At 46.7% G+C, this 11,443-nt stretch overlaps 1 pseudogene; it reads left to right on the top strand.

The window, feature by feature from the left end:
* The first annotated feature begins 4,003 nt into the window (after nucleotides 1-4,003).
* Nucleotides 4,004-10,957, top strand: LOC144706036 (acidic endochitinase-like; annotated as a pseudogene).
* The last annotated feature ends 486 nt before the right edge of the window (nucleotides 10,958-11,443 follow it).

Below are 11,443 nucleotides of genomic sequence, written 5' to 3'. Positions count from 1 at the left end.
TGGGATCCACTAATAACACACAAGCCTATGGAAGTAGATTTCGAGACGGCCCTTTGCGGGTTATGAGTGTAGGGATGCCATGTGAATTTCTTGCCCTGATGGATGAAAGAACAAGTATTACTCCGACCATAGAGGTGTACATCGTTATCATACAGCCAAGGGCGGCCGAGGATAATGCTGCCCACCTTCATGGGTAGAACATCGCATAAAATCTCATCTTCATAGGATTGGACCTTCAAGGGGAGACGGCATTGGTTTTTCACAGGGATAGAGGTAGCATCAATCCACGAAACATAGTAGGGGTGAGGGTGATCAATCAACGGTAGTCCCAAACGCGAAGTCATAACGTCGGAGACGACGTTAATACAGCTACCACTATCTACAATCGTCTTACACATCTTATCACCAATTTTGAAATACGTGTAAAATATGGGCGTCCTCAATGCAGGGTTGTCAGTAGTAGGTTGAGTAAGATTGCAACGGACAATTCCTCTAACTGATGTAGATGGGTCATGACGAGGAAGAGATGGGGGGCAATCTGTGATGCCAATAAAGCTCACTAATCCATCATCAAGCACAAAATCATCAACAACATGGCTCTCTACTCTATATTCCTCTTCCTCTAGGGATGGCTCGTCTAAGGTCGGCTCGCTTTGAAGGGTTCCTGTCCAATGTGCAAGGCTCGAGAGGGCATTGGGAAGCTCTATGACCTCGACCTTGGCATTTAAAACAAGTCAAGCCAGAAGGACCGAGTTGTGAAGAGTTGGATTGAGGAGGGCCCTTATGTGGACTCGAGGGACGGTGAGCTACGAGTTGTCAGGGTAGGAAATGATTGAGTCGGAGCGGCGGACGGTGTTCGGATGGAGTGCGGGTAGGGGTAGGAGCCCGGGGAGCTGGAAGTGGCGGAGCTGAGAGAGGTGGTAGTGGTGGTGCTGGAAGAGCTAAGGGAGGTTGACGCTGGATTGCACGGTTGGCATAAGGAGTAGATAAAGGGGGCCGATCGGTGAGAGCAGGGCGATGATACACAGGAGAATGATGTAAGTTCTGACACAGCTCTAGGTCTTCTACGATCTGGTAGGCCTGCTCTAACGTAGTGGCTTTACGGACTAGAAGTTCCGTCTCAAGGTACGGGTTGAGACCTGTCCGAAAGCGAGAAATAACAACGCGGGGGTTCTCCTCAACACGACACCTCATGTAAAACTCCTCAAATTGGGTGATGTACTCGGAAACCGGACGTCTACCCTGTTGTAGTTTATGCCATTGGTCTAAGAGGTTGTCTAAGTAAGCTAGTGGTACATATTTTTCTCTGAGTTTGTCCTTCATTTGAGGCCAAGTATCGATGGGCGGCTCACGGCGGTTATAAATCGAAAATTCAAGGTTTTCCCAAAAGATTTTGGCTTGTCCTCCTAATCTCATCTCGGCGTACTGGACTTTCTGCCACTCTAACATATTGTACCACTTGAAATAGCTATTCAATTTTGACTCCCAATCGAGATAGTCTTTAGGGTCTCTAGATCCCTCGTAGTATGGGACATCGACTTTGACGCTACGTTGAATCTGCTGCCAGTGGTTGTCGTGATCCGCACGACGGTGATCGCGAGGAGGAACCACCACTTCGGGTGGAAAAGGATCGTTCCTGTCGGACGACTCCCGTTCCACCCGCGATGTCATCATCAGGCGGATAAGGATCATTTGAGGGGATGATTCCTATCTCGCTCTGGGATCCTCTCCTCCGGTGGATGGTAATCGCCTCGTAGTGGACGATTTCCATCGCGGCACCGCTCTCTCAAGGGAGGGTAGGGATCGTTCCGCAGGATGATTCTTATCCTGGCTTGGGGTCTAGGCTTCGGTTGATAGTAATCGTCGCGACGATTCCTATCACGAACTGGAGCACGGGTATCCGGAGGAATCATATCGTCATGTTCGAGACGGTTCTGGTTTCGACTTCGGATCTATCATCGGACGTATAGGATCATCAACGTAACGATGATTCCTATCACGATCTCGAGCTCTAGGATCAGGTGGGTAGTGGTTCTCACGATCACGCGAAACGATCCGGGCCTCTAGTTTCAAGTTGTTGAGTTCGTCGCCACCGCGCCGATCGAACTACTTAGACGGTTGTCCATGTTGGTCATTCGTGTATTCATATCACGAAAACCATTATGGAAAGCGTCTAGTATACGATCAACGTCCAGGCGAGAAGAGGACGGTGGAGTGGGTGACGCCAACTCATGGATAGGGGCTGACACCTCACGACCGTCTTGGGGTTGGTCTGTCATCGGAGCGGGAACTCGTTTGCCTGAACGCAAATGCATGCAAGGGGACTGACAAATGATGAATGAAGACGTCTACGATGGCGGAAATGGCTGGGCGACAGGTTAGGCTCTGATACCAATTTGACGTAGGACGACTATGGGATGGATGATTTAGGGCGGATGACGAGGCTATGGGTAGGAATGGGTAAGGGATAAAACAATCCACAGAAATCACGGTCGATTCTCGGACTTAAAACCGATGAAATCTGGTGGTGCAGCTCCGACCCTTATCAAGGGCGGGAGTACTGTCTTCCCCCACCGCAACGATGCCTAAGCACCGAAATCAATACCTCGAATTCACGTCGCGAAGAAACACTCGAGAAAAGGAGAGAAGAAGAGGAAATCCAAGTCTAATTCTGACGGCGGCGGAAACTTCCCGAGAAAATACTGAGCGGAGAACACGTCGACACCACAGGGTTCAGGTATACCTCAGCACCGTAGTGCGTGTAGAGGCTGCAGGTAATTCTGCTCGTGGCGACGAAGGCGGCGAGATACTGGAACGGGCGCTCCGGGCGTTGTCCGGCCCTAGTTGACGTTATGAAGCGGGGACGCCGGGTCGGGCGCGACGAACTCCCGCAGGCGCAGCGCGGCGCGGTGCGCGAGCGCACGGAGCAGCACGGAGCAGCGCGCGCGCGGCGCGCGAGCGCGAGGCGCGCAGCGCCGGCGCGGAGCGCGCGAGCGTCTGCGCGCTGGTCGCGCAGAGTGCGGCGGAGCGCACCCGGCGCGCGAGCGCGTGGCTTGAGGCGCCGCCGACGCGCAGCGCGCCGCGCGACGCGCACGGAGGCGCACGGCGGCGCGGCGGGGATAACGCGTGGCGGCGGTCGCGGCGTGTGACCGCGGCTGCGCGCGCGGTGATGATGACGGCGGCGGTGGCGGCGGCGACGACGGTGATGACGACGACGGCACGGCGGCGGGAAGGTTAGGGCAAGATGAGGTAGGGCAATCCTCCAAGAAGAGTTAGAAAGAAAACTCAATTCTTGAATTATGATTGCCTAATGAGTTCTTGAAACAAATGACCTTATATAGGCCTTGGAGGAAAGAGAAAATAACTAGAAAATAAGACGCAAGGGAAAACGTGCATCACGTCACGCCAAAGGGCAGTTGTGGATCTGCCTTTGGCGTCGTGTCATGACGCGCGTGGAGACGTGCGCGGGTGGTGACGTGGCGGACGACGGTTGTGGTGTGTTGACTTCTTCGTTGACTCCTGTTGACCGAGGTGGGTTGACTTCTGTTGACTTCATCTTTGGATCCGTAACGTCTGTGTTGACCCCGACTGCCTGCGGTGACGTGTCCCAGGCTGATGCATTGGCGTCCTCGCCATCAAAGAGTACCTTCCCATTTATCATCTTGATCCTTTCCCCTCTCCTCTCCCTTGCATCTACAAATATCCAACAATTCAGTTCCCTTCTATTTTGGAAGTCCTTTTGTCTCCCTCTATCCCTCCCTATCCCCCGAACAAAGGTCTGAGTGAACCATTATATTGAACTGCTGTTGTTGAAGGAGAGCATTGAGGTATATTTTGGGAAGAATTATACTGATAATCAGAGAAAGAAAACATCTGGTCTCCAGGCTTCCTCATCACGAATGTATCAACATATATGTTCAATAACACTAAATTGATCCCAAAGGGTTAATCCAAAAAACCAATCTATCGGAGTATTTATTGTGCGATTCAGTCCCAGTAAAACATGAGGTTTAATTATGGACAGGGTAAGGTTTTGTCCCATTTAAGTGTTTGTTTGTTAAGGTATAACACCTTGCTTGAGGCAAATCAACACCATTGCTATCAGCTTTTGCGTTGGGTACAATTGGTAAGCCTCCGATGCTAGATACTGGTTAGTCTCATTGCATGCGATGAATCCCAATGGTGTTTCGAGTTTCTAATACTCGAATGAGGGCATGTCTCATTTAGATTGTACTCCAATACTCCAAGTCTTTTCTCAATGCTAGGTTGCGGGTTATGTGTCGCCTGATTATTCGTTTCGAGTAAGTCTTTCTTCTCATCACTCCCGGGTGTTGACATCTTATCTGGATGACCAGCACGTGTTAGAAGTCTCCAAACACCCCTTCATCCGTTCTTTTGCTTTGACCAAAGTTATTTTTAATCTCCTCCATCAGATATGTTTGTTTCTAATGGCTGGGATTTGACAGTTAAGCCTCCAGTCCGATTTCTTCTGTTCTTTTGGCGTTATAAATGGACGTGTGTTCCTGTAGAGAAACTATCCCACGGTTTTTAATTCTCTCTTCATATATCTCTCATCTCTGAGTGACTAGAGGTGTGAGATTCCTTTCAATTGGCATCAGAGCCATGTTATTGATCCCCAAAGAGAGAGAGTAGAAGCTATGCCGTCAAGGAGAAGTCAGGCTGCATCGCAGGCAAGTGATTGGTCTCTTGTAGAGAGAGACGTCACCAGTAATGCTTCTGCAACAGCCAAGACTCTTGTTGAACCAGGTAGTAGTTTTCCAATATTGTCAAAGGCTAACTACTCGTATAGGGCCATGAGGATGATGGTTCTTCTTGAAGCTCATGGTTTGTAGGATGCCATCGAGCTGGAGACAGCGTCAAGAAAGAAGGATCAACAAGCACTGTCGATCATACTTGGAGCAATATCAGAGGGGGTATATAAGCAACTTGATATCAAGAAGAGTACCGAGGAGGCGTGGGAGCATTTGCGTCGGAAGAACGTGAGAGTTGATCATGTGATCAAGGCAAATATTCAAGCTCTAAGGAAGCAATTTGAGACACTCGTAATGGGTGACGAAGAGATGGTATTGGATTTTGCAGGGAAGCTCTCTGAAATTATAACCGAGGTGGAAAATTTTGGAGAGCTTATTGAAGAACGGTTCTCATTGCCAAATTTCTTTGTGCTAAGCCGGCTAAATTGGATGCTGTCACAACATCATTGAGCAGTTCATTGACATCCACAACATGACGTTAGATGAAGCAGTCGGATTGCTCAAGATCCACGAGGACAAGATGAAAGATCGCCAAGCCCAAAAGGGAGGAGCAAGTACTTTTGGCCAAGGATTTCAGTAAAAATACGAAGTATGATGAGAAGTGATCTCGTGGTATCGAGACATTGGAGCAAGTAATCATATGATAGGTGACCTAAGTTTCTTCCATGAGCTAAATGAATATTCTGCTGGTTTTTTAAGATTTGGAGATGGGTCTACAACGAAGACTTGTGGAAGAGGAAGCATTATCTTGAAGCGTCAAGATAGAAGGCAAATGTAGCTTGGTAATGTCCTCTATATTCCAAGATTAAAATCTAATATTTTGAGTCTTGGACAGTTGGATGAGCAAAGATGTAAAACGACAATGGAGGCGGGCTTTCTCTTTATTTATGATCAGCAAGGGCATCTCTTAGTAAAGGTGAAGAAGAATAGAAGGTGTCTCTACTTGCTAAAGTTGAATCATGTGATAAATTGTATGGTTGTAGAGATCAAGATAGACTTGACTTGGACATGGCATTCGAGGTATGGGCATTTGAGATCAAGAAGCTATCATCACAGGAGATTGTGAAGGGGCTTCCTCAGCTTGAAATCCCAGATCATCTCTGTAAAGACTGTATTGCTAGCAAACATCATAGACATCCATTTCCTCCTACTACATCATTCAGGGCTAGCCAACCCTTGGAGCTTGCCAATGCTGACATATCTGTACCAATATCACCTGCAACTTTTGGAGGAAGATGGTACTTTTTGTTGTTGTGTTGATGATTATTCAAGATTAATGTGGGTTTCAGTTCTAAAGGAGAAGAGTGAGGCCTTTCAAGCTTTTGTAAAATACAAGAATCTTGGTGAGGCTGAGAAAAGTGTGAAGATAAGATGTCGTAAAACTGATTAAGGGGGGAATTCACTTCCTCTGAATTCTCATCCTTTTGTTTTGATAATGGAATCAAGCTACAACTCTCAGCTCTATACTCTCCGCAGCAGAATGGCGTGGCTGAAAGAAGAAACATAACTGTTATGGGCATTGTAAGAAGCATGTTGAAGGAGAATCATCTACCTCATGAGCTTTGGGGTGAGGTAGTAAGCACTTGTGTTTACATTTTGAATCGTTCTCCTACTAAATGTCTAGACGGAATTGCACCTTATGAAGTTTGGATAGGTATTAAGCCAAACATTTAACACTTGAGAGTGTTTGGTTCTTATCCTTGTGAAGGTGTTGGGAGAAAGATTGAAGAAGCTGGATGATAGAATCAGAACTATGGTTTGTATTGGCTATGTGACTAGAACTAAAGCTTATAAATTGTATGATGCTGAGACAAAGAAGGTCCATGCTAATAGAGATGTTATATTTGAATAGGGTAGTCAATGGTATTGGAAGATGCAGGATGATCATGAAGATGGAGGTACATTCTCATTTCCTAATTCTACTCATAACTCTGATGTGGATGATGGTCAGGTCGACAATATGATGCCAGATAACCAGCCTGAAGTTGATGAAGAAGCTCAATATAACTATCTACACCGTGGTGATCCAACCACAGAGGAGGATTCCCCAAGAAGATTCAGAAATGTTGAAGAGGGATATGATAATTCTGAACAAATTGATATTGATCCTGTTGAGTTACATTTTACTCAGGAGGAGCCTGCCACTTATCATGAAGCTACAAAGCTAGAAGTATGGAGATGTGCTATGAAGGAAGAAATGGAAGCTATTGAGAAGAATGACACTTGGGTTATGGTCTCTCCATCACTTGGTTGTACACCCATCTGCCTCAAGTTGGTATGCAAGGAAAAGAGGAACACTCAAGGGGATGTGATCAGGCACAAAGAAAGGTTAGTGGCAAAGGGTTATGTTCGGAAGCATGGCATTGACTATGAAGAAGTCTTTGCACCAGTAGCATGGATGGAAACTGTTCGAGTACTAATATCTCTTGCAGCACAAGGACGTTGGCCTTTCATCAATTAGATGTCAAGTGTGCATTTTTGAATGGTGACTTGGAAGAGAAAGTCTATGTGAAGCAATCTGAAGGATATGTCAAGATGGGGAAAGAGCATATGGTGATGAAGTTAAAGAAAGCTCTTTATGGCATGAAGCAAGCACCCAGGGCTTGGTACACCAAACTAGACAATTGTTTGCTCTCTCTAGGGTTCTCTAGGAGTTCCCTAGAACATGCTGTCTATTATAAGATCTCCAGAAACTTTCAATTGCTATTTGGTGTATATGTTGATGATCTCATAGTGGCAGGTCCAGTGAAAAGTCACATTGAGAAGTTCAAGGCCCAGATGAAGGAAGAATCTGAAATGAGTGATCTTGGACTGCTCCCTTCATACTTAGGTATTGAGGTGATCCAGGAAGCCAAAAAGATCAAGTTGGGTCAAAAGGGGTATGCTATGAAGATGCTTGAGTATCATGGCATGATGGATTGTCATCCATCTCAGATCCCTTTAGAAGTTCATTGTAATTTCACCAAAGATGAAGTTCATCCACCAGTGAATTCCAAGGAGCACCGGAGCTTGATGGGGAGTCTGAGGTATTTGACCCATACTAAACCTGATGTTATATTCTTAGTTAGTTTTCTGAGCAGGTTTATGGAGAACCCAACTGCAGAACATATGGGAGCTGCCAAGAAAAATTTGAGGTATGTGAAGGGAACCTTGGAGTTAGGTTTGGTCTATGGGAAAGGAGGATAAGATGTTCTGATGGGTTATTCAGATAGTGATTATGCTGGATATCCTTAAGACAAAAAGAGTAAAATTGGCATGTTCTTCTTTCATGGGCCAAATCTGATTTGCTGGGGATCTAAAAAATAGAAGATAGTGGCACTCTCATCATGCGAAGCTGAGTATGTTGCATCTACAACTGCAGCATGACAAGGTATATGGCAGGCTCGTTTGATTGGGGAGCTAATGAGCATGGCGCTGATCTCTGTGAAGGTGAAGGTGGACAACAAATCAGGAATTGCCTTATCAAAGAATCATGTGTTCCATAATCGATCCAAATATATTGAGATCAGGTATCATTTCATGTGTTCATGCCTTGAAGAGACGAAGATCAGTTTGGATTATGTTGGGATTGAAGACCAGCTGGCGGGCATATTCACCAAGTCTCTTGGAAGAATAAAGTCCATCGAACTTCATGGGAAGCTAGGACTATGCAATGTCCATGCTGACCATCAAGATTGAGGGGGAGATTGTTGGCATCCTATCTGGATGGCCAGCACGTGTTAGAGGTCTCCAAACACCCCTTCATCCGTTCTTTCGCTTTGACCAAAGTTATTTTTAATCTCCTCCATCACATATGTTTGTTTTTAATGGCTGGGATTTGGCAGTTAAGCCTCTAGTCCGATTTCTTCTGTTCTTTTGGCGTTATAAATGGACGCGGGTTTCTGTGTAGAAACTATCCCACGGCCTTTAATTATCTCTTCATATATCTCTCATATCTGAGTGATTAGATGTGTGAGATTCCTTTCACCGGGTATCTCGAGTAACAAATCTCCATAGATACGAGTTTTTGTGGGCATATTCAAAGCTTATTCATAATGTAGGGTGGTCCTTGTTCAATTAGTTTCATCTCCTTTGGGATTCCCACCGTTACTACTGCAGGCTAGAAGACTTCTGAGACTTGAAGGAGCCAGTACTTAACAAGTCAGCCTTCACAAAAGAGTGCACTAGACATAACGTAAAGGCCGATAGGGAGATGAAGATCAATGCTCTTTAAGTATTGACCTATATTCCGGCATTAGGCTCTGTATTTAGACCAAAAAGTCAAATGAAAACAAAGCGTTAGAACAAAACCATTTCTTTTATCTTCGCGTCACTTCACTACCCAAAAATTTCTACGCGGCAAAGGGGTCAACGAGATGGCATTAGAAGAGTGAACGAATAAAAGCTGACAGAGATATGGAGATGGACACATCTTTAATAGACGCTGGGCCTTTAAAAGAGAACCAACTAACTATTAATCTGATCTGGGAACAAAATTTCTGCGTTGCTTAAATACCTTTCCATTTCTGTATCTAGACTCTTAGCCTGAGTCCTATGTTGGTCTTCATTTCAGAAATAAAACTAGAGCATCATGCATCATTTAAATAGCTCAACATTTCTCCTTGAAAACGAGTCTTCCAACGGGGGAACGTCAACATTATTGCTTTAGCCATCAACACGTAGACTGATGGTACCCCATCCCCAATCCCCCCGGCTGCAATTCCCATGAGCGCTCGCTATAAAAGAAAGCCCACGTCCCGGGGAGGTCAGTACATGTTCACTCTTTCATCATCCTTTGAGAACCACAGCTTCTTCCCTCAATGCGGATCTCTCCTTCCCATCTTCTGCGTCCAGTTGGCAATCTCCATGCCTTTAAAAATCAGAGGGGGGGAGATCGCTGTGTATTGCGGCCAGGGAGATGATGGGAGCGAGGGAACCCTAGCGCAGGCTTGCCAAACCGACAAGTACAGGTACGTGATAATCAGCTTCCTCTTCCAGTTTGGCTACGGCCAGCCTCCCACTCTGAACCTCGCCGGCCACTGCGATCCCCCCTCGGGCGGCTGCGCGGGCCTCAGCAATGACGTCCGCGCATGCCAGTCCAACGGCGTGAAGGTCCTCCTTGCCATTGGTGGTGGAACCGGCAACTACAGCCTTGCCTCACCCCACGAAGCCCAGCAGCTCGCCGACTATCTTTGGAATAACTTCCTAGGCGGCCAGTCCATGTCCAGGCCTCGCGGAGATGCCTCGCTGGACGGTGTCAACTTCGACATCGAACAAGGCTTGACCGCTTACTATGCTCAACTCGGGCAGTCGCTCAAGAACTTCGGGCAGCTGGTGCTGCTATCCACCACGCCGCAGTGCCCCTATTTGGACCACTTCCTTGGCTCGGCCATCAACGTAGGCATTTTCAACTTCATCTGGGTGCAGTTCTACAACAACCCTGTTGGGGTTTGTAAGCCCCCCACCGTGGGAATGCACGAGAAGGTGGGGCTTGACTTGTCCATGCCCTCTTGAGGGTGCGTGGATCGAGGTGCACCCCCCACCTCTTGTCCTTTTGTGAGAAATAGGCCATTTGGGGCCCATTTCTCTGTTATTTAAAGGGGTGTTCATCCCCCTTGAATCCTAATCAGTTTAGCAGCCGTCAAGTGAGTTTTCTGTTCATTCTTCTTGTCTCTTCCTCTCTTCTCCTCTCTCTCTCCCTTGCTTTGTCTTCATCACTCCTTGGTGGTTACTCAATTGGCTTGGGAGTTGAAGAAGGAGTTGCTCTAATGCACCACACGAGAAGCCAGTGCCCTGCACCGAGACGTCACGCCCGCCCGTGATGTAAAGAGGTTCTTGTGATCTGTCTCTATACGTTGACATTTATCTCATCCGAGTTGATTCCACATTTCTACCGTAGCATCTTGGGTCGTTGTTTTCTTCGATGAGTTTCAACAAACCCACCGTGCCAGTACTCCAACGGCGACGACAGCGGGCTTAGGGGGGCGTGGTTCACTAACTGGGCTAATATCCATGCCAGGAAGCTGTTCCTGGGTCTCCCGACGAGTCAAGATGCCGTCGGAGCAGGCTTCATTCCTCCACAGGCTGTCATCTTACAGGTGCTCTTGGTGATCAAGTCATCCTCCAAGTACAGCGGTATCATGCTGTGGTGCAAGAAGTACAACGACGCCAGCTTCTACAGTGCTGCCGTTATCGGAAGCATTTGACCGTTGCCTGTTCTACACCATGAATAAACTTTGAATTTTCCCTACAATGGCTGAAGGGATCCGTCTTGTTAGCTGGGGTTTGTCGGTTTGAAGATGAGCTTCTATAAGTTGTGAAAGCGACGAAGATGATCAATATGGCTGAGCTTCTTCCAGGGACTGGTGAGATAAACGCATGAAGACGACGCGCAGGACCACCAAAATAGAGCAAGCAAATTGGTCAAGTAAATGCCCCACACAACCAATTCAACTCATTTTAGTGATTACCACATTCTACGAATTGTCCACCCGTGAGATGAGTTAGTAATGTTTGATGACATAGTAATTGGGTAGTATCCGTTAGACGGGAAAAACAATCTGTAGTATCCCTTGGAACATTATATCCAAAATTCTCAAAAAAAAAGTTAAGTCAAATTATGATGTTACACGTTGAAAAAGTATCTTTGAAGTCTAATTCGATTGGTACTCGTTGAAATCTCCAATTCAGTA

Source organism: Wolffia australiana, chromosome 7 (assembly GCF_029677425.1).
Source record: "Wolffia australiana isolate 7733 chromosome 7, ASM2967742v1".
NCBI lineage: Eukaryota > Viridiplantae > Streptophyta > Magnoliopsida > Alismatales > Araceae > Wolffia > Wolffia australiana.
The sequence above is the reverse complement of the archived record's forward strand: the minus strand, read 5'-3'. Positions and strand labels throughout refer to the sequence as shown.